The sequence below is a fragment of the Sturnus vulgaris genome, chromosome 8 (genome assembly GCF_052056855.1).
Source record: "Sturnus vulgaris isolate bStuVul1 chromosome 8, bStuVul1.hap1, whole genome shotgun sequence".
Taxonomy (NCBI): domain Eukaryota; kingdom Metazoa; phylum Chordata; class Aves; order Passeriformes; family Sturnidae; genus Sturnus; species Sturnus vulgaris.
Window position 1 is genome coordinate 12,325,679 of NC_142250.1, and position 26,181 is coordinate 12,351,859.

Below are 26,181 nucleotides of genomic sequence, written 5' to 3' on the forward strand. Positions count from 1 at the left end.
AGGAAAAATAAAAAAGGAATATCTTAAGTGAAAGAAAGTGATATAAGAAATAATTAAGTACAATGCTACTTGAATTCCTCACCTGAGATTAGACCCTCTGCTATGATCTGTTCTGTACAAATCTCTTAGGTTTAACACAGAGGGAAAGACATACGAGATTTGAATCAGAGAAGGAGTAAAGAGGATTTTTTGAAAGCTCTGTAGATGCCTGAAGGTGAAGCTGGTGGTCTGGTGTTTACAAATTGTGAATTTTTAGTGGAGTGGACTCCAGTGACTCTGTTAGTTGACCGTGGACCTTTGAATTGATGCTGGCTCACTCTGAAAAGGTCTAAGTGCTGTTATTTGAGGAATATTCCATATGGGTTCCGTGCCTATGACAGCAGCTTTTCCTCGATTTAGCAGAACCTGAAATTCAGCACTGTCCTCTTCATGTGAACATTTCAGGTTTTGTTTCTCCCTGAGTCATTCATTGAAAATGGACTTCACCAAAGTACTGTGCACTACTGAGCACAGCAAGACACAGAACAGGATCTCTTTTGTCTTATGTGTGTAATTTGGAAAGTCACCTGCAGGTTTCAGAGACAAACCACTGTTGAAATTTTTGGTTATCCTTAATATACATATAAGCCCTTTCAAATGACCATTGTAACACTTCTCTATCCTGCATAGCATGAAAGGGAGAAAAACAAGCCTTTGGAATTAATCCTAAATGGAACTGACTGCTAAACTACTACTAGGAAAAAGAAAAATATTGCTTTCCCCTTTCATGGACACTCAACTGCCCAAAAATAAGGTGGAAAAAAATATTTTTGTGTCAAAGTCTCTAGAAGTGACTGCAATGACTGCAATAAAAGTGGCTTGCTCTGCAGAACTCTGTTCCTTCTTTTAGTCTGAAATGCCACAGGTACTCAGATGATTTCAGCCCAAGCTAGAGGTGTTATCCTCCTAAAAATTGCTTCCTATTAAATACTCAACAATTTCAAACTGGATCTAAAAGCAGCAGGAGATGTTTAATCCTCCCTATCTCTTTAACGAGGAAAAATGGAGAACTAAGATGCATTTGAACAGGTGGAGAAGAGTTACTACAATCTTAATTTCCTTTTCTGAGAAAGCCCACAGGCCTGATATGAGTAAGTTTCAATTGAATTTCTGCAGTGGAGTCAGTTGTTATTTTATCCGTCTGACATAGGGAGAGATTGTCTTGTCACAGTGGTTTCAGACACGGACATCCGCTCTTCACTCTGCTCCATTTGGTTTCACAAAATGTCTAGTTTCTGCAGGAAGGCTGGTTTTGCTTTTATTTCTTGAGCTGAATTGCCTCTTGCTGCCTTAAGCAATTTTACTTGGAGAGGCTGGGCACACAGGGATAAGGGATACCTCACTTAAAAGATTCAAATCTGAGACTAGGTGATTTTTATGACATTTTAACATCCTTTTTTGTGTGCTTGTTCTGTTAGCTACAATGTGATTTTATCAACAGATTGGGGATCTCCCCAATGTGCTATGTTTTATGGGGAAAAGTAATAGCTTTCATTGACCCATCTGATACAGCTAGGAAAAAGAAAAGTGTTTGCTTGGGCCCATCACCTCTTTTCAGATCTGAAAAATAATTTGCATGCTTTCAGGAAGAGTCCTAGCTATGCAGCTGTCTCTTATCACACTCTGTTCCCAGCTTCAGAATGTATGAACAAATGTATTTGGAGTGATGAATAATAAATAATCTTTATCTCAACACACTCTTTTAGTCCACAAAGTCTTGAAACACTTCACAAAAAGTAATAAACTTCCTATAAAGAATAAGGACCAATGTGCTGCCACCTCCACAAGGGAAGTGGCAAATCAAATATACACAGGCAATCTACAGAGGAAGATACACACTCTCACGCAGAGCACTTGTGCATTGAAGCATGCATAAAAGATAGGAAGAGTTTTCAGGGTTTTTCTGCATTTCCACAAGCACTTGTCTGTTGATGAAAAGAAAACTGGAAATGAAAGATAGCCAAGAACAAAGGTTGCATTATCATGATTTCTAAATTGAAGTCTTAATTAGATTTTAAAAATACAGTAACCCATACTTTAGGTGAACTTTAAAAATAGAGTGGGACTGACCAGCTTGGAATTTGCCCAGAACATCAATTTTGAGGCACTTTCTCTTTGGGAAACCACTCAGTCAAACGTGTGGATTTCTTGACATTAGGAAGCACAGGAGCTGCAGGAGGGCAGTGCCCTCTCAGGCCAGATTCTGGGCATTTACTAAGGGCGAGCCCAGTAGCCTACATACAGGAATTTCCTGAAAATGTTACTGCACTGCCTTACCATGTACTTGTCTTATTTTCCTTTGAGCTTTATTCTGCAGTTCCTTATATCATTGGGGCAGCTGCTGTGAGTTGGTGTGAGAGTGATGTGAAGATACAACCCTTTGTGCCCTGTGGCTGAGGGCTTTGGCTGTCCATGCACCAGCCTGGTTTTACAGAACACAATTGCCACCATGGCAGAGTTTTAGAGAAAAATGCTGATAAGGTGTGAGAAAATCTATGAGCTAAAGCCACGCTGGCTAAGAGAAGCCAAACAATAGGCTCAACAGTATTTGCTGAGATGGGGTTACGTAAAGCTCAGGGATTCAAGAGGAAAACACTGACATGAAAAGCTGTAAAATCCTAGGGAAAGAAAAGCAAAGAATAGGAAGACAGCAAATCTGCAACATCAAAGATCAGCCTACACCAAGTAGCAGAGGCAAACCCTTCCCTCACTTGACTTATGACTGCCTGTTCAGCAGAGACTCACCCAGAATCAAAAGAATATTTATGTGGTCATGTAGCATAGTAGTCCCAGCTACTCACTGCATGTATTCACCAACAAATAAGTATTGTGGACTCTGAAGTTGTTTTTCTTGCTTGCAGACTCAAGAGATAGCCAAGCAAAAGCAACGCAGAAGTGAAAGGCTAAGGAAGAAATGAACCTTTACAAGAGGGAAATCTATTTCCATCCCTCTTCCTCTCATTAATTCCCTTGTAGCCATTTTCTCTGGGAATACCAGACTATCAATGAACTCTGTGTTCATGGCAGCTGAAAAGAATAAAGGATATATATTATTCAAGCCTTTTCTCTCACCTTCCTCTTGGCTGAGGAAGCAGAAAAAAAGAACAGACATAGGGTAAGGAATCCGGCAAGATGAGGTAGTTCCAAGTAGAAGTAAAAATTAGTATTACTGCCTTTGGTATGATGGTTCTGGAGACTGAGAGTGTGCTTGTGCTGATCCAAATAGACTAGAGCCATATTTCCATTTCTGAAAGGAAAAGCAGGAAACAGTCTAAAACTAGGTGTTCCCTGAAGAAGGAAAGCAAATGCTTTTGTCCCCTTCTAGATGTTCTTCCCCCCAGAAATCCAGTAGTGCCGTATAATTTCCATCTAACCTGGGCAGTAGGAACTCAAGCATTCGTTCCCATCACCTACAGTCTTCCAGAAGCCCAAACAGGAAGGAACTGCATAAGCAGGGCAGTGGGGAAAGCATGTGCTTTAGAGAACTGCCACCACTGCCTTCTGCAGTACAGGCCTATTCTGATCCACGTTAGCTGTGAAACCTGGCTGACAGCCCAAACTGGTAATCCTTCAAGCCATGCAGATTTTCTAGTTCAAAGTCAGTGTTCCTTTCTTCCCATTTTCATGCTTTAAAAGCCTCCCTTTTAAAATCAGGGTTAAATCAAAAACAAACAAATGCTAATAGAAAAGTTCACATGCATAACCCTGCAGTGTATTTACCTATGTAAATAACATGTAATTTTCACTATTTAATTACTGTTTCATGTCCCATTTCCTGCTGTAGTCTATATTTAAATTGCATATTTACCTCTATCTACTTTCTCATAATGTGTCTTGATATGAATATTCATGCCACCATTGAGTGGTTGATTACTCCTGTGCTAACCTTGAAAATACTTCCCTTGCAACACAGCAAACAGCTGGGTGCTGTGGTTGTATAGCAGCAAAGAAAAGAAAATACAATAAATAATGCTCAGGCTGTTTGGGATCAGACCATATTCTCCTTTGTTTTTTTCCTCAGTAGGTATTTTTTCCTCTTAGAAATTAAACTAAGTTACTCCTGACTATAGTTCCCTGAATTATAACTCTGCAGACCAGATTTCCATAGAAAAAGTAATAGGCAGTGCAGAATTCCTGCCCGTGGTACAGCCTTTTCAGATGGGAGAGAAAAACAGTTTCTCTTGCAGCTGGATGCACATTTCTTTTTAATCATGTGAAATTTGGAAGAGCATTCTTATTGTTCTAAATCAGAAAACAGTCTGGAGGAGTTATCTGAGGACAAAAGAAGGGAGCAAGACCAACAGAATTACGCCCGATGAAGTAACATGGAACCAGTCTGAATTTGAACTTATATCCATTATGAGTGGTTTCTATCATGAGACTTTGATGTTCAACTTATATTTCAAAACAAAGGCTTTTTTCTCTTTTTAGGTGAGCAGAACAGTTTAATTTGGAAAATGAATGAAGAGATATTTTTTCAACGCTTCTCTGTTTCATAATTCAAGATATATAGGGAGAGAAACAGGCTAATTTTTTCTGATTTCTTTTGCTCTTTAATCTCTAGGGCCTGGCAAAGCCTGTTTCCCCCACACTGATTATGGAGAAAGTCTAGAGTCACTCTGAGCCTGTCAAACACAGCCAGGTGTTTCCAGGGCTGGGTGGCTCTCCATATCCTATTACTTGTGACATAAAGACAGACAGGTTTGCAGGTGGTGGGAAAGGGAATTATCTTATGACAATGTCATATTGACTCAGCCACCTACAAAACAGTCTGTCACTCTTCTAGCCCTCATTTACCTCCTTTTGAGCGAAACCTGCACACCTCAGTTTCCCATCCTGCTCACTTATCTCCTTGAGGCTGGTTGAAAGATGCCTACAAAGCAGCTGCTGCTCACCCTTGGGGCACTGAGCTCACAGCCAGGTAACCTGTCCTGTTTCTTTGTTTGAAAAGAACGCATTACTTTAGTCTACACTGCTGCTACCTTCACCTCTAGGGGTGTCTTCTAAGTATCTTCACACCTAAGGCATCATTCCCTGACAACTTTGCAGTTATGACTCAGTGACTTCAGAGATTTCCAGCCTACAGAAGAGTGAAAACCGGTCTGAGGTATGAATTTACTCCTGTGTGAAGCCAAGAGGTGTCTCCTACTGAGACACGATTTTATTTCATGGTCTCTGCTTGTTTATCATGCTCTATGGAGTGGTTAAGGAAGTGAATTATAGCTGATGAGATAATGCAAAAATTTAGGCTGATATGCATCTTCACCTAATCAGTGTACAGGGGTTGAGAGTTGTCTTGACTCTGTTGTCTCTCCCCTTTGCTGTCTCCATTGCTGCCTGCAGAAGGCTCTCTGCATCTGCCCAGTGATGCAGCCCCACAGAGGCCAAATACATTCATTCACATGAAGAACACAAATGGACACAATCAGCATGGCAAGATTTTGATATGGGTCTTTATCATCAGATTTGTTAGAGAACTGGCTAAGGAGCAGGTTAAAATGCAGCCCCACTATTCCACACACGGGGGTTTTGTGGAAGGAAGGGTGGACTCTTTAAAAACAGTTCTACTGGGACATAAAAATGTAAAAAATACAATTGCCAAAGTTACTAAATTAGATCATGATTACATAACATGCTGTTATTTTTTTTAATCTGTGCAGGCTGCATCTTGCTCTTTTACACAGTTCAAAGCTGAGATGGACAAACTTGAAGTAACTCTATAAGGAACAGCAGGAAACTATAACATCCCATAAACTGTTCTGAGCTTTAAATCAGTTTCATCTTTAATGATTCTGTTCTGCCTCCAAATAAACTGAAAAATGACTAGAATCTAAAGCTTATTTAGGAAGTTGCCATAGTAACAATTAACTACCTCTAAGCCCTTCAGCTTTATTTTATCTTTTTTCACTGAGGTGCCCTAAATTACTTGAATCCTGAATTGCTACAGTAATATATCCATGTCTTTGAACTAAATGACATGGTTTTGCTGGAACCCTCATTATGTGAATATTGATTGAATTTCTAATTGGGACTAGACATCAGCTTGCTGACAGCACCACTGCAAGAACCCGTGTAAGACCAAGGAAGATTAACAGACAAAAATAGAAAAAAAGTAAGAATGTTGTTTCTCTAGGGAAGCAGCTGGGATGATCAAACTGGGGAACCAGTGAATGAAGTAGAATTAACTTTAATGATTGAGTTTATATGGACAACAAACCTCCTCCAGATGCAGTGCTACTTGTTTCAGCTATTATCCTCTTACCCTCTATTAAACAAAAAAAAAAAATCAGAGGAAGCCAAAGAGAGAGATTTTGACCTGTGAATTAAATAATTATTCACTACAATGTAAAGTGCCTATTAACCCTGATTATTCTGATTTAGGTACATATTCCACTCACTTTGTCCTGACATGGGCAATTCTGATATTATAAATTGTTTCATGAAATGTTGTGCCCTATATTTTCCTTTATTACTTTGTCTGTTGTCATTTGACTATATACACAAAAGACAAGCATTTATCCCCTATTTCTTAGATGAGACCCAAGCCTGTAGCATTAACACATGCTGCTATTCTCATATCTGTTCTGCATTCACATATTTCAAATCCTGCTTGTTTTCTGCATAGCCCTTATTTATTTATTGTTCCTGAAAAGGAGTTCATTTTCACCTTGTGGGATTTTTTTACCATAAAGACAGTATGTTTCCCAAGTGAAAGTGGGAAAACAACACTTATTCATGGCATTTTTTGAAAAGGAAGTAAACTTTCTTACATCAGATAACCACGAGCAGTAACTGATAAAAGTTGAACTTTAAAGGAAGTGGTGGAAAATAATTCCCAATTTCGCTCGGTATGCCTTTACTAATGTCAGTCCTAAGGCAACAAGGAAAAAGCAGATTACTTTACTATTGCTTTGATGAAAACAATATTCATCTGGATTACCCTTAAACCTGTCCTGGGGTTTAATAATCACTTTAACTGCAGCTAGCTTAAAAGGAATAGCTCAATCCTGGTTTTGTATTATTTTCTCCATGTCTGAAAAGAATCTCTAGAAGTCTGCTGAATGCCTTTTTGATAGTAAAAGAACAATATCCTAAAGCAAAGATGTTGGCTTCATTCCTATATCTGACAGGAAGAAACACAATCATGCAATGCAAATAAAATCTGGAACAAAAGGGTAAGATATGGTCATTTCTGAACCAGAGAAAATGATTCAACAGCCATAGATTTTTTTGTCTGCACTGCAGTTCTCAGAATTTTCATAATTTACATGACTAAGAGATGTTTGGCTGCTCAACCTTGTAATTCACAAGGAAAAAGCATCTGGCTATTTAGACTACTATATTGACCTTGGAGGGCTTCCTGTACATATTTTTCTTCTACAAAAATGCCTATTGCTGTCACATAAAGCAAAATAACAGTGACACCAGTCTTCAGAACATTACATAGCATGAAGTAGGTCCAGTTCCTGGGCCATGAACTGCTGGCACTCAGCATAGGACAGGACAGTCACATGGCCTCGCTGAATAAGGGGAGTTTTCATAGCTACCCTGTATCTTGAAAGGTGCTGATTTGAACACTACAAAAAGGTATCTATCACCTCCATATTCCAGCCAGATCACCCTTCTCCCTTATTAGTCAGCTACCGGTTTCTATCTCGTCTTACTGTTTTGCTAAAATTGTTCTGACAGACTGTGCCTGCTAGGGCAGGGTGGCTGGAGGTGGCAGGCTGCGACACATTGAATTACAGGTATGACGGATGAGTGGACGAGGGAGAGCCTCTGGGGCTGGGGACAGTGTCAGTGTGGCTGTGGCCACTACTCACTGACTAGCAGCGTGCTGCCTTATTGACAAGGGGTTGAACTGGGCCGGCAAGGCTAGAGAATACAAGCGCTGTCTCCTCAGAGGGTGCTCAAGGAAATGTGGGGCTGGAAGTGGCTCTGAACAAGCTGAGCCCGTGTCAGCCAGCAGGTGAGTGAGCCCACCCACTCTCAGCAGCACTGGGACAAACATTGCTTCTACAGGCAGCTGCTGCAGGGGCAAATCAAATGGGAGCAGCTGAAGGGCAGCTGTAATACACACTGCACCTATTCAGCAGCAATTTTCAGAAATGCTTTCTGACAGTACCTCCTCTTCTCCCTCTTTTTCTTCCCAGGATGGACATGCTGTATTTTCTGAAGATGTCTCACTTTGGAAGAACTTCTTACTATGGGCACTGACCTCACAGGCAGCCACCACATCTTTAGGTCTTTGGTTCCTGATGTGCTCTGATTCTCTGTCCTCCTTCTCCTCTGCTCTTCTGGCTTGATGGGAGGGTTGTTTGCTGGTTCTTTCCTCTGAGACCTGTGTGGCAGCAGAACAAACAAGCATCACAGCCACAGAGACTGCCCATATTTTTTTTTTCAAGGAAGGCTGTGACAACTTGCATGGAGGGTCTGTCTCCCTGACTCTTCCTCTGGCTGCTCTGCCTTTCCTGGACAAGCTGCATGTGGCCTCCACAATGTGCCCCTTGCCACATGTGATGCTCAACACAGAACCTGAATGTACAAACAGAGCACATGCTTTTTTTTATACATATGCTTCATTCATTTGGCCTATTTGATGCAGACACATTGATTCATGCATTTACTTTCTTTGGAGATATTAATACCAGCTCATACATACAGAATGAGAGAAGTAGCAATAGCATTGAAACTGGCCTGTAACAGATGTTAGTGAAGATAGTTATGATGTCTGCCTGGCATACAGCTTTGTTTCTTGGGTGATGTGAATGGTGGAGAAATAGAGGAGAAAGAGAGAGAAGGATTATAAACCTGAGGTGTATGTCTGGAAATGAAACAATTTTGTACATTCATTGCTTCTGTCTGGAGAGGAGACACCTTAAAGCTATGAATTACACTCTGAACCTGAGGAGAAAAAGCTATACCTTTGATTTCTTGCAGAAATGTGCTGAGGTTTTTCTACAGTGAGCAGAAAGCAGAGTGTGCTTTCAAAAGTAAGGCCACCTTCAAAAGTGGCCTCAGTTACAAAAGGAACCAACTGTTACAGTCCTGCTGGAGCCTGGTGCTGAAAGGCAAAATGCTCAGTAAAAACCTAGTTTGTATCTTCAATTGAAAGAGTCCATTGTAGAGAAATGCACAGGTATTTTCCTTTGCTGTTTGTGAAAGTGCATTTGCATATTGCCAAGGAAAGCATTTATACTTACTAGACATGAGAGATGCAGTAAATGAATTGTGTGTCAAAATCGGTTGTCAAAAATCAGAAATGATGGTTGGCATCACTGAAGTATGGATTTTCTTTCTCTTTTTTCCTTACTCCTTCCTGCCATTACTTCTGCAGTTCTCAAACCCCAAAATAATGGGGGTAGTGCCATAAATGGGTGCCTGGTATCTGTACTGCAAAGATATTTTTGCTCTGTAAGTTTAATTATGAATGGCCAATATATGTGAGCCTTGTGAGCAAGTTTCTCTTCAATTTTTTGCAACCTATTTAAAAAATGAAGTGTTACAATGGGAATAGACATATTCATGATTCATGGAAACTTTGGGCACAGATTCAGATTTAGATTTGGGCTATTGTCCCTCCTTGTTCAAAATTTATCTGTCCAGACATGTGCTTCAAGATCATAAAATTCAAAAGGAATTAAAAACTTGCCAAAATACTATCCTAAGAAGGCATTTTTGGGAGTATCGTGCTGAGGACTCTCAAAATAAAAATGCCTGGTTGTCACTTATTGTGGTATTTGTAGTTTCACATCCCTCAAAAAAATCTACAAGGTGTCCCACTAAGGTCCATAGCTTTTGGAGCAGAACTTTGGAAACCAAGTGTTTAAGAACATTTTTAACATTAATGACAGGTCTCTCGGGAATCAAAAGCATCTCAAATATTGAGAATTGATGACAGGATACAGGCATTAATAGGTGCTTGGACAGAGCTTTGCTGTGTCCGAGTGTGACAAATTGTGTTGCTAACAGAGCAGAGGAAGTTTTTTTTCACAGTAATTTGCTTGGAAATGGTCTTTTTAAATAGAGTTCCCAGGCTGAATCAGTAAGTATTTGACTTGGTACCTAAAACTGCATACTTTCAGAGGGTGCTTAATCTGCTTTTAACACGCAGGAATTTCAGTATTTGAACAGCCATTCTGCAAAGTGCAGCCCATTGCTTTACTTCAGAGCTTGCAGCTCAGTACACTGACAGGGAGATAACGTGCTGCTCACATGAACATTGCCATCACTTACCTGCATGTCCAGAGGCATCCCCAGCTGAAGCCCATTATCATGCTGTGCTCATGAGTTAATGATCAGAGCTAGATTTGAAGGAGTCACTCCCACTTAGGCACAGCCAGGAGCATTTCTTCAAAAATTCATTATAAGGATCCACATGCCATTTTCCATGTGCTTTGAATCAAGGCTTGCACACATCTGTGCTCATCCCAGATCAGGGTCAAATAATCTTGAGATGCTGACATTGTATCCCTGTGCACACTGCACAAGTACCTTAGGAATTTCTTGTTCATATTTCCACATATATAGATTTATATTCACATCCCTAGTGACTATGCATATATTGGGCTAGATAGATTGTCAGACTCACCTGGGAGGACATGATTTATGTTGGTATGGATAGCCTTCCTCCAAGGCAACAGTAGTTCCCAAGACATCACAGATAGTAATCTCAAAAAGATGCTGCTCCTCTCCCTGAGGAATGCTGTTTTCCATATTGCTTTGCATAGTAAACCCCACTGTCTGTTAAAAGCAGGAAAGAAGCTAAAGGAAGAGAGTGAAAACTGATCCACAATGGACTTGCTGGATTATTTTTATTATGGCTTGCCTCCACAGTGGATGCTACCAACTTCAATTTAATTCAGTATTCTAATTTTCATTCTCTTAGTTACACATAGATGGTAAATAAATGCTTCCCTGTGAGTCAGTTGAATATATTGGAACTTAAAAAAAACACCTGTTGCTAAATATAGATAAATATTAAGTCAAAACTGATATAAGTCAGTAGAAGAAATATAGTGGCAAGATACTGGTTTTAACTGCATAACAAATCAGATCCTAAATCACATTGTATTTTCAGTTGTCTTGAACTGCTTTAAGGGAACAGTTTGGAGACAGAAAGTTTCTTTCTTTTCCTGTTCTACCTCCCACAAGTATCTATATTGGTGAATGACCCTCCAAAACTTAGAATTTATACTAACAGCTGTGTGGCAGATAATCACTTGAAAAGGAAATGAAGGCTGGAAAATTTTCTAGAACAACAAAGGTAAAAAGATTGCCAGCTCAGCACACTCATGAGATCCTTATATTGTAACTGGGAATCTTGGAAAAGATAAAACAAAATCCAAAGCAGAGTCTTGCTGCAGTTTCTGCTGAAAGGCAATTAATTAAAAAAAATAATGTAGTGTTTACATTTAGCATTGCTTGCCTAAGAACCCCTTTACAGGCACTCCTTTCTGGTGTTGCCTTGCAAGGATATTATGGTTGTTATTGGAAGAAGTTAGGTAAAATTCTGCTGTTCAATGCATTGCAGTTGATAATTGCTCCTTTATTTATAAATAGTAATTATCTTAGTGTGCAAATATATTCATCATGGGCCTCTCTCACCCCTCCTGTTCATTTTCCTTAGTGTCAAATGCATCTTACAATTACATTTCTAACTCTCCCTGTTAAAGAGCACTCCAGTTTCCTCTTTTTAAATTTGATTTTGGCAAGCTGACTGTACTTCAAACTCATGTTCCTTTTGATATCGTACACTCTACAAAATGGACCATTAAATAATAATTGGGTTTAGAAAGTTTCACAGTTTGCATAAAGTAATCCAGATAGAACAGAGACGTAACCATCCAGAATTCTGATAGCACACTCATGAGTGGATTTTCCCCAGTGGGGAGGTTCCTATTTCGTACAAATTCAGAGGTTCCAGTAATATTCAAGGTATCAGCAAATCAGAACTATGCCAAAAATCAATCGATTTCACTGTGAGTAACAACAGAACTGGAAGCAGCTCCCATAAGGCAGAGAAACTGAAGAACAAACCAGGGGAGTGAGATAATGTTAATTGAATCCTTGACATGTTATCATTTCCTACTGAGCCAAGTTTCAGATAAGACATTTGAATGTGGATAAAATGCGATAAGCTGCTTTTGGATGAGTTACACAGAAATTCCGTTTCCTCGTCTACCTACATATCATTACACTTTACCATTAAAAACACTTGGTCTAGATGTATCTACAATTTAAATATTTGAGAGCTTACTACAGATTGAAGTGTTACATAGCCTCAGATTTCTCACCTCTACCATAAGCTCCTTGAGGAACCTGAAGAAGGAGCTGTTAAAAGCTACAGTGAGTTGTGTCAGTGTGTGAAGACATCTGTGTACAATATTAAATACATCTCTGAAGTTCGTCTTCTACCTAGAGAAATTCAGTGGTGAGAGGGAGGGGAACCTCGTGAGAAACCATTCAGAGGATGTGATGCTGGGTGAGAATCAAAGGAATCATCTGGAGATCAGTGCAATCATTTGTAAAAGATAATCGCTTTCTGTGAATATTTGTATCTTTGGAGAAACACTACATGTATTATAGATCAACGAGAACTTCTGTTGTGAACAGTAAGGACAATGAAGGTCAGGGTGTGATTGCTTTCTAATTCACCTTAGCCTGTAAACAATGGGCCTGGTGGGCTCTTGTGCTCAGATTCTTTGGAAACGAGTCCGTGGATTTGTTGGGGCGTGGATCCTAACTGAAGTAGGATTTTTGTTCTTAGTGTATGAAAGCATGAATACCCAGTGAACGTTACTTATACATTACACTGCCTACTGCTTTTAATACAGCAGACTAGAAAAAATATTTTGAGGGCATCAAGGGCAAAAGTGAGATCAGGACCTATTATATATTATGGGATGTCATAATGTATTAAATCTCACCCTCCTTAAATCTCTTAAAACAAAACTCAAACTGTTTTGTTTGACAAAACCTCTGTCTTTCTCCCCTCAACTTTATTACCCCCATTCTCCTCTGATGGCCCAGCCAGTGGTCGGGTGAAATAAAATATGATGCCATGACCAGAAGATTGATCCAGACAAGTAAAAAAATCATTTACAGGGCACTGCTTCTGGAATTATGAGAGCTTTAAAACATTTTCTTCAAGAAGATGCAAAAGATACCATTTGGTTCTTGGCTTTTCAGCCATGACCATCATCCTCAAAACTTTGCTCCAATGCAGCCTCAATTCATAAACTTGTTCAGGGCTCTGACAAACCCTCTGGCCTGTCTTAGGTAGTAAATCCAGTTTTGATACAATATAGTCCCGTTTGATCTTAAAAACTATTAATATGTTTTCAACAATATGTCAAGTGCAATAATTCTTCATACAAAATGGAATCTCTGATGCTTTTATTCTCTTGGCAATGGGTACTTAGCTACAATTTTGTTTGGCAAATGAAGAATCTGGAAGACTGACATATTAGTCCTTTTCAGACTGCTCTGTGTTAATTCTGAGAGACTGCCCTCTAGCCAGCCCTTGCATTTCGTTTGCTACATCTTGCTTATAAATATTTTACTGTGCTCCAGTATAAAAGTTTGATAGAATTTGAACTGAGGAAGCATGGGTGAGACAAGGATATTCAAGCTTATCTTTATAAAATAAAAAATGTTTTTTATCTTGGCTCTCTTACTCAGGCAATTGGGAAGAAAGTTTATTTGGTGCTCTAAGTTTTGCAGGGAGAGAGATTTTATATTCTCATATTAATCATGAAACACGTGTTTGGATATTAAGGGAGATTGTTAAACTGTTCTGAGCCATAACTTTAGGAAGTCATACCTTCAGAGCATCTTTTCACTAAGACTAAAGTGTTTAGAGGGCAGGCTTTTGTATAAAATTATACTAATTTACTAAGTGTCTCTGTGATAAGATTTCTCTCATTTCACAGTGAGCAGAACAGTAGAAGGAGATAGAAAATGTTTAGAAGTAAATGAATTATGAAATTCTGGGTGTTTTGTTGATAGAAAGGAAACAAATTATGAGCTCGTAGGTAGATAAATATACTCCAAGCTTGAAAGTATGGATTACTGAACTGAAAAATTGTATCTTCTTGACTATAATTGCATAGCCCCTAAAAATAGCAAAAAGTGTATTTGGAGTGCGGCATTCCAAGAGTTTGAAAATTAACGATGAAGAAGTGATGTAATTTGGGACCAATATGTTTCAAGATATCAAAATGTGAGACATGTCAAGATTTTTCTACATAGAAGCTGAAAAATGCTGCCTGCCTTGCAGTCACCATCTCTAAAATAGCCAATGCTATAAATAGTAATACAAGTTTATGTGCTGTCTCTCCCTTTTAGTAGAAATTTTAATGCATTGGCCTTGACACCGTACCCATACTTCTGTCACTTAACTTTGTTTTTTCCATTTCCAGATAAGAGATGTCTCTACTGCAAAAATTTCCCATAATAATCCCTTAAAATATGGTTTATTTTTATCCTAAGAAAGAACTTTAAAAATTCAAGTCACTATACTTCCCAAACTGCTCAATGCTGTTAACATTCTCCTTTTAGCTTTGCATCACATACAATAAGCATTTCATTTGCCTAATGAAAAACATATTTAAACTAATGAGTACACAGTGTTTTTATTTACATATGCAATTAAAATTTACCACTATTAATAGCTGACAGAGGGGAAGAGAAAGTGTGATTTTTTTCAGTAAATGCACACTCTTTCAAGAGGACAGCACTTCACAGGCAGTTTTTAAATTGTCATCAGTGCAGAAAAAAAATAATTCTGGGGTGTCCTAGTCTCTGTGGTCCTTTTCTGAAGATGAAGCCATCAGTTCTTTCCCCCTTCTGAGGTGCACAAGAGTTAACCATCCCCAGGCCATGTTTCTCCTGCGTTCCTATGAATTCTTGGAGGATCCATCCCGTGTTTTTTTCTGTGAGAGCACCAGTCAGACCAGGCGCTCCTCAGAGCCTGGCAGGAGCTGGGCTAGGTAAAGGAGTGTGCTGCTCTGCAGATCTGCAGGAGAGGAAAATAACACCAAATGTGCACAGAGGGAGGCAGGAGAATCACTTGCTGCAAATTGCACAGGAGCGAGAAACCTGGAGATGGGGCTGCCTGCAGCAGCAGTGGCTTTCTGACATTGACACAGAGATGGGCACAGTGAAATGAGATTAATCAAAAGAAATCAGAGCTACAGAGATCTTTAGCCCACCCCATTCTGCTCAGAAACAGAGTTCAAAGACAAGTATCAGACATCAACTATCACAGCATGGACAAACATGGCAAAGGGTGCTAAATCTTCCACCTTTCTGCCCTTACCTCTCACAGATGTTACAGAGCCTGCCAGGGGAAAGCAGATTTCTGCTTCGAGGTGCACCATGTGCAAAATATGCTCTTGCTGAACAGTGCTGTTACTACAGCACACTCTGTTCTGGCAAGTGAGAATTTTATCAGCAGCACTATAAAGGCACTCAAATTCAATCCATCCTTATTGATATGCACTAATATGCATTTTTCTAAACATTTTTTGAATGGTGTAATCAGAGCTAGGACATTGAAAATATTAGTAATATACATTAAAATAATCTTACTGCAGTTTTACAAGCAGCAGTAATTTCACTTTGATTTGAAACTTTGGGTTGAGTTGCCCATTTTTTAATTTAAAGGAGGACATGAAGAGACAGCAGAGAAAAGATGAAGCTTTAATAACAGTTCATGTACTGAACAGTAGGATTATATTTGCTTTTAAATTTTTTTAAATTGGCATTTTTGATCAAAACCTTTTCAAGGAAAAAGTCACAGTTGAAAACTCCTGACTACAGAAGCATTACCTGCTTATCGCAGCTGAATGTTGGTTCCCTTGCAGATGGCTGGCTGCAGTCACTCCATATTTATGGGATGTGCTCCTGTGTGCAGTGGGAAAAGGGCTGGCAGTGCTGGCAGCAGGGCTGATCGAAATGATCATCACTACTTTGCTTACACAGGCAGACACTCACATGCTGCAATGCAAAAATGGGTTGAAAGGCTGAAAGGATGTGGGAACTCCAAGTTGTAATGTCTAAAGACGGGCTGTTAGTGCAGGGGCCTTCCCAGGTGGACAGCTTTGAGAAAGGCTAATACATTGAGAGATGCATCTGCAGATCTGAGGCAGAGGTGAGACAGGGAATTGAAAAGTAAGGAATAGTTAATCTAAAACCAAGGCAATGAGGAATGCATGACATTTACTATGCGTGCGAAAATGGGGAGGAGAGGCAGACTGCTTTGTGATAAATGGAGCCAGGACTTGCAAACAGGGTGAGGGGTGCAAGGCTACCAGTGATAAGTGATCAATCCAAAACCCTAAACCAGCAAGAACTAATCTCAAGGTCTGGAATGTGCCCAAAAGGCTAAGACGCATGCTCCAGAAACAAATTTGAAAAGTTCAAGTGCGATGAAGAGTTTGGGAGCCTTCATCAGAGACACCCGACGACCCCTGAATTGGGGAGGTGCAAGCGCAAGAGGACTTTTGGTTCATTTGAATACAAAGCGAGAGTAGGCGGGGCTAGGACATGAATATGTATTAGGCGTACTGTGTCGTCCTAGGCTTTTAGGGAATAAATAAAGCAGTAGTTTGAAGTTTCGGGGTGCATGCTTTGGGAGGAATTACCCCCGTGCACTTCAGCGCTGAATAAATGCATACCTACTTTATAACTGGAATTTCCTACGAGTTATAAAGTCTTCTCCGCGTATCAGAGGTGATTCATGATATTAGGGATAGTTTTGCACTCACAGTCTCAGTGCAAATAGCTGAACATAAGCCTGGCTAACCACTCCAGACCCTTAGCTGGACCACAGAGCACAGCCACTGTGTGTTCAAACACATTGTACGGGCACAGATTAGTGCCTGTGACACTCATGTGTCAGATGGGGCTGTTACAAATGCAGTCGTCCGCTGTGTGGAAATGCAGGATTTTGTGCAGAAACTTGTCAGTTGTGAAGTTCTTTTTAAGAGCGGAATCACTTACTTACTACCTATGTTGTGCTGATGCTCAGCTCCGAGGTGCTATTGCTGTTTACAGCATACTAGGAAACAAAAGGAGTATCCAATACCAAAAGGAGATTCACTTTGAGTTACACAGGCTGTTAGGAAACAGGAAAATGATAGAAAATAGGCAAGCAAATCTGTAAACATAGAGCAGAATCCCCAAATGCTACATGCGTTATAAAATTAGGGCTCTCATTCACAATGCCAGAAGAGAGATTCAGGAGCCTATGCTTAGGTAGCAACAGCTCCCATTCCTCCTCTTCTCTCTTTTTATTCATGGCCATACATGTTGGAGGGAGAATAATCAAGAGAATGGCTATGTAAAAATACTGTACTGTATAAAAGGTGCTGTAAATCTGATTTGTCTCTTTCCAATTATGCAGTACCATGAAGCATGAGCAGAGCTGTCAGCACAATGGTCAATATTGGTGTGAAAGACTAAATTGTATTCTTTTCCACTTTCTGCTATATTAACAAAATTGCTTTCTAAGTTTTGATTCTAGGACATTTGCAGTTTGAAGTAGCTGATGATGATGATGCGTGAAGCAGAAAGAATATATTGATTTTTAAACTGGATTCAGTTTTTACAGTAGGAATATTTTGAAATTATTATTTCCAAACTCTTAGGATTCATAGTGGAGTGCCCTAACTATATATATATACATATATATATATATATATATATATACACCAAGATCTTATTTTAAGAGAGTTAATTTTCTAACTAATCACTGCATTACAAGTGTGGTTATTAGATAGTTCTAGAATCTCTTGCCCCCTCCCCCAGCAATTAATTAGTATTTCTAAATTAAATAAATTGTAATGTTATGGTTAAATAACTCATGTTCTAGATGGCTGTAGGTGACACAGGTGCAGTGCCTTAAGTTCTACTGTCAGTCTGAGCTCTCCAAAGAAACATTAAAGAGTAGCTCAGTGCATGGTTTATGCCTAATGATTATTGATATCCATTAAAATAAAACATATATGTAGTGGTTTGAAGAAACACAGCTTGTGAATTAGTACAAAAAGGCTTTTAAAGAGAAAAGAGGTACTCAGTACATAAGTTACAGCCTTGTCCTTCCTTTCCTTTAAGCTTATGGATTCTTGTTAGGGCTTCCCCCTTCCCCTCAGAGAAATTCATTGATGGTTTTGCCTTTAAAATTCAGCATCGTTTCACAAGACTCTTTTCCAGAACAACATGCAAAATGTATTGCTGAAACGGAAGGATATTGCACACAAAAATAAACTGGCCAGATAATGTAGCTGCTCTGAATTATTCACAGCTATCTAGCAAGCATTGTTTGCAATAGAACAACTAAGTAAACAGGATGGAAAATGAGTTTTGGCATGATTCTAGGAATTAGAATTCTCTATTTCTATGGTAACATTGATAAAAAGTTGTTACTAATAATAATGGAATACATGCAGAATAAAAATAAGTAAGCTAAATAGAAGGCATCTATTGTAAGATTAAGTGTTTTTCCCTTTTTACTGGGAAACACATGTACAAGCTTGCACACATCTCAACTTTGGTACAGCATAGACTATTGCATATATTATTAGCTCAGTTTGCCAGCAAGTAAAGACAGATGTTTGATGAATAAGTATGTGACCTAGGATAGCTGTAGGAAGTCTATTAACACAGAAAAACCTATGAAGATATTGTGTTTGTTTCACAGGCATTTTGTAGAATCACAGATTTATTATCAACCACTAATGAATCCAGGGTACATCAAAATTTTTGGCAGTTTTTCTCTGACAAGAATGTCCAATGATAAAAATACACAGAAGAAACTTTCTAAGCTGAGAAAATTTGTCTAACACATTTATACTCTTAGGTAGAAAATTTTTTTTACTTCCAGCTGCTAATACAATTTATTATATAATTCTTATCAGTACACATATGCATATTTATTTTTTTATTGTTTTATAGATCTGTATCTAGAAAAAAAAAATGTTTGCCTTACCAGGGTTTCTGAATCTCAGTTGCAGTGGAAGGAAAATAATGTAATGCAAATCTTACTATCCCTTCCCTTAGCAGAAAACTTGTGAAGGTTCCTGATGATACAGAGGAGAGAAGTCTGATCCCATCATCAAATAAATCAAAATCCATTACAGGGAAACAAGGAAGAGCAGGAGAGAAGAAGAATTATAAAACCTCATCTGCATGTTAAGCTTTGCCTCAAATACAATCTGAATGTGCAGCAAAGCTCTACCAGCTTTACATAAGCAGGGCTTCTCATTCATTTTCACAGGGTTCTGTATTTTTAAGTTCCAGAGAGAAGGAAAAAACACTGAAAGTTGTCATATATTTTCAGCTACTGGGTGGAACTGAATGCCTGATCTGAAAGATTTAGCAAGTTTTCCAGGGCACACTCAAAAAATACAAATAATCTAGAGACACTGTGTGGGAGATGAAGCATCTACGTGAACCAGCAGCAGCAAGAGCAGCCAGGGAAAGCATTGCCTAAATCATCTGGAGAAAAGAATAACACAACACATAGTGCAGGTATGCTAGGGGAGGTACAGACAGCTTCTGCCAAAGTAAAATACGTTTGGATCAAAGATGCAGTGTGAAACATGACAAAAGCTGCTGAGAGCAGCTCCAGCCAGTGCTGCTAGTGAGCCAGTGTGTGTGTCAGCCCGTGCTCCTCCTTTGGGGGACAGACCCTCACTGTCACCTTAGATGTCTCCAGGTCTATACCAGGGCTCACACTTGCACTCTGCATAATGAAGTCTGAAAACTGTGCCCACAGTAGTTTTTTGTTTGATAGACGAGTGGCTGGATTAGCACCGTAGCTCCCTGTGGAAAGCAGCCTGCTTGCCCTGCACACCAGGCACACCACACACGCTCAATTCAAGGTAGAAAGTGAAACTTTGCATAACGTGCACTCCCTGGGCATGGAGGCATGGAAGTCATGAGGTTATTTAATCCTGCTGGCTATTCACATTAGTAGCTGTTAGAAGGAATTGCATGACCAGCATCTGATGGCCATGCAGGTCACACCAGAGTGGACCTGCACCAGGAGCACCACCTGTCTGGACAGCCTGGAACAGCCAGAGCCTGTGGAAAGAGGTCATGAACCCTTGGACCAGATTGGTTTTCTCCAACTAAAAAAGGATGTGTACACACAGCTTGGAGAGGAGCAAGGATCTTGCTCCTTGCCTTTCTCATCAAAGAAGTCTTGAGCCCAGGAGTTTTGACCTTGGAGATTAAGAATCATCAAAGCCTGAAGCCATTGGAGACCAAAGTACAGCACTGGAATCTTGATATTGTCACTTGACTAATCTGTTTGATAAGTGCTTGCCTTTTCAGTTGTTATAATTTGGATTGTCATGAAGTACTTGACAAACAAGGGCCTGCTTGGACTTTGGAGGTTTGCCTGGTTTTTCACTCCAGCAGAGTATCTCAGCCATCATTGCTATCCCTCAGTCCCCTTATCATAGCAGCTGTGACAGTAAAACATCAGAGAAGCTTTATTTCTTTCTGACCCCTATCATTGAAAAAACAGAGTTAACACAAGTGGTAAGAAAATACTGGAAGCTCTGGGCTGCCTTGAGCTGGCCCTCCTGACCCAGGCATGTCAGTGGATGTCAATGATAAAACTTGCAGGAATAACAACTAATTAAACATGTTTAGTCAGGGCATCAGTCTCTGTCACTTCCTACCACACATCAGTGCCGAGTATTTCATTTCTCAGAGTTTCCCTGTGGAAGGAAACCTTTTCACTTGCTTTCCTGAGAATGCCATCTCCTAAGGAAGATGTTAGGAAAGGGTGAGGATGGGGGAAGCCATAGCAATTAATATCCGGGCTGTTTGCAACCAGTATTACTACAGGGTTAAGCTAATTTGGGGAATGAAACACAAAACTGAAATTACAATCTCTAATTTGCACAGGGAAAACATTTCAAAAGACCATGCAAAATGCTCTTTGGTGAAGGATATGGAAAATCATTTAGATGCCATGTATGTTACACCAGTTATTTTGGAAATTCAAGCTGTAATTTTATCTAGTCATAGCTGTACACAAATCAAGATAATTAAAAAATTATAATGCATAAGATATGGTTCTTTCAGAAATGAATAAAACAAATTTGAAGGGTAATTTTCATAAAAATTAAATAAAGAACAGATTAGAAGATGTGCAATCCATGAAATATTAAAAAGTTTCATTTAGGTGCTTGCTATAGGACTTAAAATTAAAAAAAATAATAAAAAAGGTAATTTCAGAGATTGACTGGCCTAACAGGGTGAAAGACACAAACATTTGGATTATTAGTTCTGATTCAACCTTTTTCAAAATGCTAACAATTTATTTCTTTACAGAATCTTTTCACTTGTTCTTAGAATTCCTCATGAGGAGAGGTTTGTATTGAGTTCATTTACATCCTAAACATGAACAGACAGAATCCCCTCCCTTTTAGTATCACACTTTAAGTAATGCAAACTGAATTCACACAGCAAGTCCTAGCTGGTGCCTTAACTGGTCCATATCCTTTGTAAATCTGGCTAATTAACAAAAACAAAGGCATATCATAACCTCAGCACTATTTTTGTAAAGTACTGAAGAAACACAGATGAACAGGATTGACACAAAAGGCACAATCTGTCACTTATCACTTCTGTGTTTTTTCCCCAGGACTTCTGAATTTGTTCCTTTGTAAAAGGTGACTGCTTTTGTCCTTGTTTGCACATCTGTCTCTGTGCATACTGATCTAAAAAAATTATTTCTATAGATAATAATCACACTTCAATATTTTACTAGTACAATAATTTCTCTCCAGAGTAGCTCTGTTTATTCCAATTATTTACCTTCCTAAGCACACCATTCTCAGGTGCTTCTTCCTAAATGCAGTTTTTTCATCACTTCTCAGCTGTGCTTCTCTTGACATATGAACTCTTAAACCTCACCTCATGCATTAAAAATGTTCTATTATTACATCAGTACTTTAAAAATAAACACAGATTGAAATCGGTACAGAATTACCTTTTCTCTTCCTGTAACCAGTGCAGCCAAGTCTAGATTAATGCTGGAACTTCAGCACGGAACTGCAGCCACAAATCCTAACATCCTAAGTATTTTCTCTTTTTAATCAATTTTGCCTTTAGCCAAAATGGAGGTAATGTAGAAATAAACCTGTCAGATGTAATTTCACTTCTCCAGTCCCTCTGCTGGAGAGCACAGAGCCATGCTGTTCATCAGCCTGGGTAGAACTGCTGCGAAGCCTCTAGCCACAGTCCCTTTTTCAGTGTCTCCCTCCTTGCACGTCTTAATTTAAAAAGAGAGTATTAAACTAATCATTTAGATGTAGAACTCTGTCTCATATTCAGAGGGAAAGCAGAGATTTTGCTGCTTAGCTCTCGCAACAACCTCTGGTCATCCCATGAAACACAGTTCCCAGAACGGGACATTTTTAAGCATGCATTGATTCACTTTACCAGAACAATTCTTTGCCATGATTGCTTCTCTCACATCATTTATCTCTTCAACAAAAAATCAGACTTATTCACCGGCTGAAATTTATTGAGCCTCACCTCTGCTGGAGCCAGCACTAGCAGAATTACAGAGAACCCTTCAGTAGTTAGATGGAACCCCAGAGAACTGGAGTGGCGTGCCAAAGTTAGAAAACCGCTGAAGTGATTTATGAATAAAACCTGGCATTCAAGGAAGGAATCAGCCCGCACTCTTATCAGGCTACTCACATGAGGAGCAGAAATCTACTCTTCCAGGTGTGTGATTGCTCTGACAGGGTTGTTTGCAGTCCTGCCTTTTTGTGTAAGAGCAAGCAGAGGATCACAATCCGTGAGTGTCGGATTGTCCCAGCGAGCGCTGCTTGCTGAGCCTCCCGCCCTGGCACTCGTGGGGCGAGCACTGGTGCTCCTCACAGACACTGCCCTTCTTCTGAACTGCAGCAGAGGAGAGCAGGCAAAACCACACGAAAACCATCACAAACCTTTTAGACTGGTTTTCCTTTAAGTGTATACCTGGCAGGGATTTGTAGACATGCTGAAGAGGCTGGTACCTCGGCACGGTCTCACTGCTGTGCCTTGCACTTTGGCATGGACTTCCTGCGCTTTGCCAACAGCCCTCTCACACAGCTTAATCCTCATTCTGGCACGTCTTCACATGTGGATTTACAGGACAGACATGTAGGATTTCTCAGTTAGGGCTATGTCATATATATTTTTTTTTTCCAGGGGCTCCTTTGAGTCTCCTTTATGGGTAAAGTACCAGGCAAAAATGCAGTGGCAACAACCAGAGTTTGGCCCAGTTAATTCAGCATTAAAGAAAACCAAGAAACTTCAGAGTGCACTGAATGACAAGAAAATGTTTATTTACTGGACTAAAGCCTGGAGATCCTTCCTTGGTGCAGACAATAGAAGCAGTTTTGTGGTGTGCCAGCCAAGAAAAACATCCATTGCTCAGCATGGCATCCAGCTAATGTAATCTTTGTTTTCCACAGGAGATGTTTTTTCAATAATTTCTAAGAGCTAAAGGACTTCATTAAGAATCATGCAAGCATTGATCCAGATGTTAAATCTCTCTATACAATGGGAAGCCCTCTTGGAAAGCAGTAAAGAATAATTGGCCCATTGTTATCTGGTCTTGAGAAAAGAGAGCAATATTGCCTATTTAATAAATGTTACTATATGGAGGAATTTATTTCATTGTGTGCATGCTGTTTCAAATACATTTAATTACAATGGTTTTGTGTAAAGTGTAAGTAAACATTCAATTTCAACCTGTTGTAGCACTGAAATTCATTATTGTTTCTAAATCTTACCCAAAGAAAAGCTTAACACCTGAGAAATGAAACAGAGCTCCTTCTTAAATAACCAAAAGTAATATTTCTCAGTTGTTCCTTTTAGACTTTTCTTTAGTTCTTATTTGTCTTCTACTTTTCTATCAGCTTTAAACTTGGAAAATGGTAATATTGCAAAAATAACTCTTAGGCTGATAGAAACAAGCACACAATGTTCAACAGGGCTCCAGCAGTGACTCAAGGCAGTGTGAGGCCATGATTTCTTGTGCACTGGATTATGATGTGTCTGGCAGCCACCCACCACCAGTGGGATCCATCTCTTATGGTGAGGGATCCTTAGATAAAGGGATCCTTCTCTTAAATAGAGAAGGCTGTCCACCAACCATGTCGAAGATCCCTGATCCCCTGCTGGAAGTTGCCTTTTCAGAATCTGGGGAGTCCTTTCAGTGTGAGGGTCTGGACATGTTCACTCCTTGGAGCACAAGATTTGTCTGAAGATGTGCTTAAAAACCATAAGGGATGGCATGGCCACAGTCCAATAGCTAGATTTGATACTGTCTGTAATTAGAGTTTCATCTTCACTGCTTCTTTATTAAAACAGCAGAAGGATAACATGCTTAAAAGTAATAAATGAGAAGATTAGGTCTGAAAAAAATGTAAAGAAAACAAAACTTTTTGTAGTTTGTAAAACTTGCCAGACTTACTCTAACAGGCAGTTTAGAAATGCTTATTAGCACAGACAGAGATATTCAGGAGGGAAAATAGTATAGATCTAGAAAAGTTATAGATGTAATTATGGGTGTCCTCAGAGTCTGACATATTAGGCAATTTTGAAACTAATTCCTAATGGAAATACTTTTAATGAAACATATTAATGAAATCCACATTGATATTATTGTTGAGGTATAGGCAGAAATTTACTTAAAATAATTACTTCCATGCAAACAGTTTTTCCAATTTAATTTGGAGCTGCCTGAATTTACTGAAAAGTACAAAATTGATTGATTTCTAAAGATCACATCTTGTAGAAAATGGCATTGTTCTGTCTGGGGAAGGAATTTGCCATCATTTCTCTCATGTTCTTGCAGGGGTTGGATCGATGCAACTTCGAGAAGAGCCTTGACTCTGGTCCTTTTCCTGGAGGGATCTCTGGGGGCTGGGGAGAGGCAGTGCTCTCTCTCTAGCTGTGGAACAAAGCTCAGTCTGCAAGCAGGGCCGTGCTATTCCTTCACAGCCACAGACAACAGAAGCACATTTTAAAATTCTGTACTTAATCTGGCCTTTTAGATTACTTTTGAAAGTGTTATTTTTAGGTGAAGGCAAAGCAAACACTGAAGAAGCCTCAAAAAAAAAAAAAAAGTTCCGTTAGGTTTTGGGTTTGGGAAAAGATTATTTGTTTTTTTGTGGTTAGACCATCATCACTGTTAAACTTGAACTCTAAGCCACTTCTGATTCATGCAAAATAAATTCTAATAAACCGCTGATAACTATCAAGATCTAAAGGAAACCCTTTAACACTTCTCCCATGTCATGTCTAACAGGAAGAAATAGTATAGGGAAGGCCTTCATACATCAGCAGTGCCAGTGTAGATTCAGGGAGCTATATCACTCAAAAAACAACCCATGCAAATGCCATGAAATAACGAGGACAGCCTTCAAAAGTGGCTGAGTGATGAAGTCAAGTACCTGAACTCAAGGTATCACACACCTCACTGATGACAGCCCCCAGACAAAGGCTGTTTGTGCCAATGGCAAGCTGTCAGCACATTCCTGTATCACAGTAACGGGAGCTGCCCTCCCGAGCACCATGGGAAAGAATCATTTTCCAACCCCCGCTGTTAAAATGCAAACCCAAACCAGAAATCAAGCTGTGCCCTCTTTGCACCTGTAGATCTGCCAGGGAATTCACACAGGTACCAGTTGCTAAAGCAGTAAAAAACTCTAAAAAATTCAGCTCTATATTGAAAACTGGTATTCTCCAGATGACATAGATCCTGTAAGCAGTTAAAAAACATTTACTAGAACATGCATTTGCAAGCAGTATTTCTGAGTTTTCAGAAGTATTCTTGGTTATAGTTCTGCCCTCTGTAGTAGGAAGTGGGTATGTTATAAATTGCTAGGGTGGGGTTATAAATATTGTGTTTTACTATTTAAAACGACTCATTTCTATTTCAGGCTGCACACTTACACACTTGTTCATTTTCAGCCTGCAAGCAGTCATCCAGAGACAGCCCTTGCCTTAGCTTATCAGCTGGGGCTGATGTTTGATTCACCTGCCAGTGCCCTAATGCCACTTAGGAGGTTTTTGGTTATTATAATAGGCTTTCCAGTTTCTACAAAAAAGAAAAAA

General features: G+C 39.4%; 1 long non-coding RNA gene across 1 annotated transcript in view; it reads right to left on the minus strand.

The window, feature by feature from the left end:
• LOC148222993 (uncharacterized) overlaps positions 1 to 19,331 on the minus strand; it is a 154,488-nt gene extending 135,157 nt beyond the window's left edge. The window contains exons 1-3 of the long non-coding RNA XR_015805113.1: positions 19,034 to 19,331; positions 15,874 to 16,041; positions 8,258 to 8,380 (exon numbers count right to left, since the gene is read on the minus strand). This is a non-coding gene — a long non-coding RNA (uncharacterized LOC148222993). The remainder of the gene's footprint in view (positions 1 to 8,257; positions 8,381 to 15,873; positions 16,042 to 19,033) is intronic.
• Positions 19,332 to 26,181: the final 6,850 nt, after the last annotated feature.